Below are 9,633 nucleotides of genomic sequence, written 5' to 3'. Positions count from 1 at the left end.
TCAATTCCACATTTAAGAAACCACCCATACGTCGACGGGTTTCATGACCCAACGACCAATAAGCATATTTTATGGAACGTGATAATGATAGACTGATCCAAGCCAATTTTGACATAATAAGTTTGGAAAATGTGTCCTCATTTTATTAATTTGTATTGTAGGATGGATTCAACTCCCCCAATACCCAAAATTAGGATGGTCGAGGGTGTCCCGTACAAATTGAAGAAATGGTGGGAAAATTTTAGCCCCATCGAGAAATCAGCAATTACGAAAAAATTGGGCTTCCTCCCTATGCTATTCAAGGTCTCCCCGGATAATCATGTGGTTAGCGCATTACTTCTATTTTGGGATCCAGATCGTGTTGTGTTCGCATTCAAAGACTTTGAGTTAACACCCACATTGGAGGAAATCTACTATTTCACTAGTTTGAAGTATCGAGGAAGAAGTCAAATTATCCCACACGGTCAATCAGGGAAGAAATTTCTTCGATACTTAGGATTGAAAAACACTAGGAAACTAGGGTGTTTCAAACACAATTGGGTTTCCTTGGATTACTTATATGGGCGGTATGGATGTTCGGACGGTTACAAGTTATTCAGAAAAGAATTCTCTTGCACCTCTACCCATTGGCAAGCTAACCGTCCTATTGCATTTGCTGTGGCTTTACTAGGAACCTTGGTATTTCCACAAGAACATGGGAAGATTAGCACTTGTATATGTTATGTGGCTAAAGCACTTTTCAAAGGAGTCGACGGAAAGGAAATCACTTTGGTTCCTATGATTTTGGCTGAAATACTTCGAGCCCTTGGAAAGTGTAAAAGAGGAGAAACAAGTTTCTTTGAAGGTTGCAATCTTCTTTTGCAAATGTGGGCGATGGAACATTTTTACCAACGTGATGACAAGGTATACATATGTTTTAGTAATACAAGTCATATTAACAGTTTTTATGATAGGATGAAAAAGTTTGTGTCTCCAGTTGGTACTAATGATTGGTACGAATTCTTGATTTCTCGCACTAGTGACCAAATTCAATGGAAATACCCACTACTCTCATGTCCTACTGCATTCATAAGGTGTAGAGGATTTTACTACATCAAGCTCATTGGATTGGAAGGTCTCCAACCATATGCCCCAATATGTGTGCTTCAACAGTTCGGTCAAGCACAAATGATTCCTCTACAAGCAAATATGAAATCTTCTGAAATTTCCTTCGAATCAGACTTTAAAGTCCCTAGAGTTGATAAGATTCTTCATGAATGGGATAATATCATCACGCTAGAGATAGGAGATGGACCAACAAGAAGAACTCCAGAATATCAGGCATGGCTTCGAGAAGATCGCAATAACATAAGCCCAGAAGGTGAACAGGACTTTGAGGATATTAGGACAACGATTTGGATACGACACTGTCATCTTGGAACCAAAATAGTTACACCAGAAATGTGGGCTCAAATGGTGAATATAATACAGATTCTGGATAATGCGAGAGCAGGATCTAACAGTGTTGGAGCATCATCTTCATCCACTTCACCATTTTGATTAAGAGCAAGAATTAGGCTAAGTCTTTGTTTCCATTTTTTGTCATCTTTCCATGTATTTTGTTGATTATTGTACCCTTTTATTGTTGTTTAATGAAAATTGGATTTTTTTTTGTCTTCCAAACTCAAATTATCTCAAGTTAATGGCTTGGATCAACCTATCATAAATCTCGTTATTTGGCATTTAGGCCCACCTTTGGCATAAAAGAGGTCCCGTGCATATTAGGTCGCATTTGTACTATTAATTTCTCTTCTTACTATGTAATTTATTTGCTATGTGGTACATGTTCCCTTATTTGCCAACATTATTTGCCTAATTGTTTATTCGATTTATACTAATATATTTCTTTCCTTTTTGTTTTACAGAGGTTTCTTTTTCCTTTCTAATTAATTTCCCCAAAGGTTGATTCGTATTGACTGCGAACTGGCGGATCATCCATACTTCACTAGATCAAAAGGCCGATCACCCGCCGACATGACTGGTTCAAGTGCATCCGATCAAGATGGTTTAGGACTTGTCACTATCCCAAGAGATGAACCTGAGGCTTCAGAAAGAAGGGATCCTATTTCTTATAATGAACATATTGCTAACCTGATGCAACAAATGGCCAATATGCAAAGAGAGATCGATCGACTTCGAAACCTTACCAATTTGTCCATTAGCCTAAATACACCACTTCCCGAACATGGGGCAGATGCAACTATTCCACCTGTTGACTCTCCCTCGCCTCAAGACTTCCTTCCAAATCCTTCCCCTTTCAAAACCAATATGACTGCTCCTAAACAACCCGTCAACCAACCACAAGTCAATTTCGCAAACATCAACTCACAACAAACCAATCCACTACCTTTCACTACCCCTTATGTTTCCCAAACTCCAGTCCTCCAAACTACACTTACCCAAGCTCCACTCACTGAAACTAACCCACTTACCCAAACCAACTCGCTCATCCAAAAATACCAAATGATCCAACATATACCTGTGACACATACTACAACTCCTAACATGCAATATGTGCCACAAGTATACGTAACAGAAGCTCAACCTTTCATTACTCCAATACCAACCATGCCAGAAGTCGATCCATATGAGGAGATGGAGAGAAAGGCCAGATCAAAAATAGATGAAAGTGTAGCTAGGGAGATTCGTAATTTGAAAGAAGCGTTCAAAAGTATCCAACTTCACAAAGAGTGCGAAGGATTTGAGTATGAGGATTTATGTGTTCATCCTGATGTCGAGTTGCCTGCAGGATATAAAGTACCAAAATTTGATGTGTTTGATGGGAAGGGAAATCCACGAGCTCATTTAAGATCGTATTGTGACAAGCTAGTTGGAGTGGGGAAAGATGAGGCCATTAGAATGAAATTATTCATAAGGAGTTTGACAGGAGAAGCATTGGATTGGTATACAAGTCAAGATCCGAAGAAATGGCATAATTGGAGTATCATGGCACAGGATTTCATGGATAGGTTCAAGTTTAACACTGAGGCCATACCAGATAGATTCTATTTGATGAAATTAGAAAAAACGTCGATGGAGTCTTTTAGAGAATATGCCATGAGATGGAGAGCAGATGCTGCAAAGGTTCAACCTTCGATGACAGAAAGTGAGATGACCTCCCTTTTTATACAATCTCAAAAGGATGCAACGTATTATGAGAAGATGATAAACATGGTAGGACAAAAGTTCTTTGAAGTTGTAAGGATGGGAGAATTCATTGAAGAAGGTATTAAAACTGGCAGAATCACTAATTTGGCAGCCTTACAAGCAACAAGTAAAGCAATTCAGTCAGATTCAATTGGAGGAGCCTTTAAGAAGAAGAAGGACGGAGTGTCCGCTGTCATGACCATCCAGGAACGTAGGCCAAACCAAATGTTAACATACCAAAACCCTTTACCCCAACCTTCATACCATAGTCAGTATACCCAAGTCCCTCAACCATATTACCAGCCTTTTGTCGCCCCTTATCCAGTTTACACTACTCAGCCAATATATTATCCATCCAGAGCGCCCACTTATCCAAATCCCTCACAATACCGACCTACATACCCACCTCAATCCCATTATCAAACACAAATTCGCCCATCAAATCCACCAAGGCCCCGCCCAAACTTTGAAAGAAGACCACCCAAAACCTATACACCTTTAGCCGAACCTTTATCCCAACTATATGAAAGGTTGAGAACCGCAGGGATACTCCAACCAATCCAAGCACGAATTCCCAACCCCCTTCCCGGATGGTATGATGACACTAAGCATTGCGTCTATCACTCTGGAGCTGCTGGACATGACACCGAGAACTGTCTTACTCTCAAGGACAAGATTGAGGCATTAATTAAAGAAGGAGTTATTCAACTCAGAGGTGCTGCCCCCAATGTAAATAACAATCCTCTTCCAAATCATGAGAATGTGAACATGATCACCATTGATGAAGAATGCAATTTGGAAGGGACTATTTTACCAATCAAAGAAGAGAAGAATGTTATGGCATCTGCCTTTATTGCTCCCATTATCACAATCCAGGCGCGAGCGCCATTTGAAGTGGAAGTTTTGGTTCCTAAACCTAAGATTACGGTTTTGGTTGCTCAATCAACTCATTTTGATACTAAAGCAGTTCCCTGGAGTTACTCAACTGACACAAAGGACAAAGGAAAAGGAAAGGTAGTTGTAGAAGTTGCTGCTGCCGAAATGACAAGATCGGGGCGATGTTATGCCCCTGAAGGTGTTGCACGAATCGTACCGAATAAGGAAGTTAACCAAAAGAAAGTTGTGACAGAAGCTGAAATAGAGGATTTTTGGAGGAAAATGTCAACAAAAGAATATTCTGTTGTTGAACAGTTGAAGAAGACTCCCGCCCAAATTTCCTTGATGTCATTATTGATGAGTTCTGAAACTCACAGGAGCGCTTTGGTGAAAGTTCTAAGTGAAGCTTATGTTCCGGCCAATATCACAAGTGAGAATCTTTCAACCATAGTAGGGCAGGTTTTGGAAGCAAACAAAGTCTGTTTTCACGAAGAGGAATTACCATCTGAAGGTTTGGGACATAACAAAGCATTGAATATCACTGTCAGGTGTAGGGACAAGTTTGTTTCTAGAGTTCTGATTGACAATGGTTCAGCTGTTAACATATGTCCTTTCAATACCCTTCGAGCTTTGGGAATTAATATCGGGAAAATTCGTGAAAGCCATGTGAGGGTTAGAGGTTTTGATGGAACACAAAGGGGAGTCATTGGCGAAATTGATTTGCCACTGCAAATTGGACCCGAGGAGTTCGTGGTAGAATTCCAAGTATTGGACATACCTGCTAGTTACAATTTATTGCTTGGGAGGCCTTGGATCCATATGGCTGGTGTGGTCCCTTCTACCCTGCACCAAAATTTGAAATTTGTTTGGAACCACCACGAGATTATTGTTCATGAAGAAGGTAGTAATTCCATGTATCCTGAGAATTCAATCCCTGTTGTTGAAAGTATGGAAGAACTGGATGGGTCTGTGTTCCATACTAAAGAGATTATGTGTTTTTATCAAACCGAAAGGGTAAAGTTACCACGTGTGCTTGTGATGGTGGCTTGGGAAATGTTGAAGAATGGTTTCATGCCTGGTCGAGGTCTTGGAGTGAACTTAGGTGGAATAGTGGAACCAATTCAATTGTCGGGCCAGAAATACACCTTTGGTTTGGGATACAAGCCTACTCCTGAAGAAGTCTCATTGGCCGATCTCAAAAGGAAAAGTGTCATTTCATTGCCCCATCCCATTCCGCACTTGAATCAGTCATTTTCCAAGGCATATATTATAAAGGAATCAGAGGAAGACGCTGAAAACACCCTCGTGGAAGGACTCAAAAACTTATTTATAGAAGAAGTGGAATGCAACATGATCTTGGAGGATTGTACCGAGATTCCGACCATATGGGATGTGGAGCCTGGAGATGCTTTGAACAATTGGACTTATAACCCATCCCCGTTTCCTCGAAAATCTTGGTAGATGTTTGTACTAGAATTAATGAAATAACATAATTCAAAATTGAGGCCTGAATCATGTTTAAGAATCTTTAAATATTTTGCCTCCACTTTTGAAATCTTAAATGCCACATCTAAGCCATATTTTCTACTTTAAAATTCAAAATTTTGTATTTAATTATAAATTTTATTTATTTATTTTTTACTCCCTTTCAGCGAGCAAATTAATGAATCTGCCAATACCGAGAATGTGACATGTAATGAAATGAGCAAACAAATCTCAAATACCGAGCAATCTTTTGCGGAATATGAAGAAGAGGTGCAACCTGAAGAGTTGACTGAAGATTTTGAACATTTTGAGAATAAAATAAAGCCAAATTTGGATGAAACTGAGACGGTAAATTTGGGAGATTCAGAACTAATGAAAGAAACAAGAATTAGCATCCATTTGACTCCGTCTCAAAGAAAGGAACTTATTGATCTTTTGGGATAATATATGGATGTATTTGCATGGTCTTATGATGATATGCCGGGTCTAAGCACAAACATTGTTTCACATAAGTTGCCAACTGATCCATCTTGTCCCCCAGTCAAGCAAAAGCCAAGGAAGATCAAGCCTGATCTGAGTTTAAAAGTTAAGGAAGAAGTTTCTAAGCAAATCGACGCCAACGTCATCCGAGTCACAAAGTATCCTACATGGTTAGCTAATATAGTGCCAGTGCCAAAGAAAGATGGAAAAATCAGAGTATGTGTAGACTATCGAGACCTCAACAAGGCCAGTCCGAAAGATGATTTTCCACTTCCAAACATTCACATACTTATTGATAATTGTGCAAAGCATGAGTTGCAGTCATTTGTTGATTGCTTTGCAGGCTACCATCAGATTCTAATGGATGAAGAAGACGCTGATAAAACGGCATTCATCACACCTTGGGGAGTGTATTGTTATCGAGTAATGCCTTTCGGACTCAAGAATGCAAGAGCAACATACATGAGAGCTATGACTACCATTTTTCATGACATGATCCATAAGGAGATTGAAGTCTATGTAGATGATGTCATTATCAAGTCACAAAAGAGCTCCAATCACCTCACAGATTTGAAGAAGTTCTTTGATAGGTTGAGGCGGTATAATCTGAAATTAAATCCTGTAAAGTGTGCATTTGGTGTCCCTGCTGGAAAGTTATTGGGTTTCATTGTGAGTAGGAAGGGCATAGAATTGGATCCTTCAAAAATAAAGGCTATTCAAGACTTGCCCCATCCAAAGAGTCGAAAGGATGTAATGAGTTTTCTTGGTCGATTAAATTACATTAGTCGATTCATTGCATAGTCGACTATAATTTGTGAACCAATCTTCAAGTTGTTGAGGAAAGACACTGCCATTAAATGGACTGAAGATTGTCAACAAGCTTTTGACAGAATCAAGGAGTACTTGTCTAGTCCGCCCGTCTTGCTGCCTCCAAAACCAGGGAGACCATTGCTACTATATATGTCAGTATCGGACAATGCATTTAGATGTGTGTTAGGACAACATGATGAAACTGGGAGGAAAGAACATGCTATATACTACTTGAGCAAGAAATTCACGCCTTATGAAGCCCGGTATACTTTATTGGAACGCACTTGTTGTGCCTTGACTTGGGTTGCACAAAAGTTAAGACATTACTTATGCGCGTATACCACTTTTCTCATCTCAAGGATGGATCCACTCAAATACATATTTCAGAAGCCTATGCCAACGGGGAAGTTGGCAAAATGGCAAATTTTACTAAGTGAATTCGATATTATTTATGTCACTCAGAAGACCATCAAGGGACAGGCGCTTGCTGATCATCTTGCTGAAAACCCTGTGGATGAAGAGTACGAGCCTCTTAAAACTTATTTCCCTGATGAAGAGATGTTATTTATTGGAGAGGATATTTTAGAAGAATATCATGGGTGGAGGATGTTCTTTGATGGTGCTGCAAATTCTAAAAGAGTCGGTGCTGGGGCAGTGCTTGTCTCAGAATCAGGTCAACATTATCCAGTCTCAGCGAAATTCAAGTTTCTATGCACTAACAATATGGCGGAGTATGAAGCTTGTATTCTTGGACTCAGAATGGCTGTTGATATGAATATACAAGAATTGTTGGTTATAGGTGACTCAGACTTATTGATTCACCAGGTACAAGGCGAATGGAGCACCAAGAATGTGAAGATACTCCCCTATTTGCAATGTGTGAAGGATATATGCAAGAAATTTATCAAGATAGAGTTCAGGCATATTCTTAGAGCTCAAAATGAATTCGCAGATGCCTTGGCAACCATGTCTTCTATGATTCAACATCCAGACAAGAATTACATAGATCCAATCAAAATAAATGTGCAGGATCAACCGGCCTATTGTTTCCATGTGGATGAAGAAATGGATGGAGAACCATGGTACTATGATATTGTGAGGTATCTCAAAGAAGGAGATTATCCAGAAGGCATAAGCAATATTCAAAAGAGAACACTGCGGAGGCTTGCAAATCACTTTTTCTTAAGTGGAGAAATCCTTTATAGGAGGACTCCAGATTTAGGTTTATTAAGGTGTGTTGACTCCCAAGAGGCGAGCAAGTTGATTGAAGAAATACATGGGGGTACTTGCGGGCCACACATGAATGGTTTTACTTTGGCAAAGAAGATTGTGCGGGCCGGATATTTCTGGATGACTATGGAAACAGACTGCATTCGCTTTGTGAGGAAATGTCATCAATGTCAGATTCATGGTGATTTGATCCGAGTTCCACCGAATGAACTCAATGTGACGAGTTCTCCTTGGCCGTTCGTAGCCTGGGGCATGGATGTCATCGGTCCTATTGAGCCAGCCGCATCAAATGGACACAGGTTCATTTTGGTAGCTATCGATTACTTCACAAAATGGGTAGAAGCATCCTCACATAAGTCTGTGACAAAAAAGGTGGTGACAGATTTCGTTCGCAATAACATAGTTTGTAGATTTGGCATCCCCCATTCGATTATAACAGATAATGGAGCTAACCTTAATAGCGGTTTGATGCATGAGATATGTGATAAGTTCAAAATCATTCACCGCAATTCTACTCCTTATCGACCACAGATGAATGGAGCAGTTGAGGCTGCCAACAAGAATATCAAAAGAATATTGCGAAAGATGATTGATAATTATAAGCATTGGCATGAAAATTTACTGTTTGCCCTCCTTGGCTATCGCACCACGATTAGGACTTCGACTGGGGCAACACCTTATCTTTTGGTTTATGGAACAAAAGCAGTATTACTAATGGAAGTTGAGATACCATCTCTGAGGATAATCCAAGAAGCTGAGTTGAGTGATGCCAAATGGATACAAAGCCGATATGAACAATTGATGCTCATTGATGAAAAAAGAATGAATGCAGTTTGTCACGGACAACTTTATCAACATAGGATGGCCAAAGCTTTCAATAAAAAGGTAAGACTGAGATAGTTTAAGCCGGGACAATTGGTGTTAAAACGGATATTCCCGCACCAAGAAGAAGCTAAGGGGAAGTTTGCGCCTAATTGACATGGGCCTTATGTGGTTCACAGAGTGTTGACTGGAGGAGCGGTGATTCTAGCAGAAATGGACGGAAAGATATGGCCGAAAGCCATCAATTCAGATGCGATTAAGAAATACTATGTCTAGGAGCCTTTATATTATTTTCATGTAATATTTTATGTAATATTGAAGAACTACGTTCCGACCTGATTCCCTTGGCGGGATACGTAGGAAACCCATATCGGGTCTGGTCACTTAGGAAAATTATAAAGAAGATCCCATTGTTATGTACTATGAACTACGCCTGGCCTGATTCCCTTGGTGGGATACGTAGGCAGCCTGTATCGGCTTCGGTCACATTATGAGAAAATTTTCATTTCCCTCATTCTTATTATTATTTCGTATATGATAATTATGTATAGTCTAGTTCATGTTGGATACCTAGGCAACCAGTAAAAGACTCGTCCCCTTTATTTCAATTCTCAAGGAATGTATTCACGAATTACGTATGGTTCGGTCTTTTCGTTATCATGATGAAATATCATTATCTCTCTTTACCAAAACTGGAACAGTTTTGCGGGCAACATTAGAAGAAGACGTCAAGAAAATTGAAGA

The 9,633-nt window shown here is 39.8% G+C and overlaps 1 pseudogene; it reads left to right on the top strand.

The window, feature by feature from the left end:
• The first annotated feature begins 2,544 nt into the window (after positions 1-2,544).
• LOC129875579 (uncharacterized) lies at positions 2,545-9,165 on the top strand (annotated as a pseudogene).
• Positions 9,166-9,633: the final 468 nt, after the last annotated feature.

This window comes from Solanum dulcamara, chromosome 12 (assembly GCF_947179165.1).
Source record: "Solanum dulcamara chromosome 12, daSolDulc1.2, whole genome shotgun sequence".
NCBI classification, from domain to species: domain Eukaryota; kingdom Viridiplantae; phylum Streptophyta; class Magnoliopsida; order Solanales; family Solanaceae; genus Solanum; species Solanum dulcamara.
Note: the sequence above shows the minus strand (reverse complement) of the source record. Positions and strands in the feature narration are given on the sequence as shown.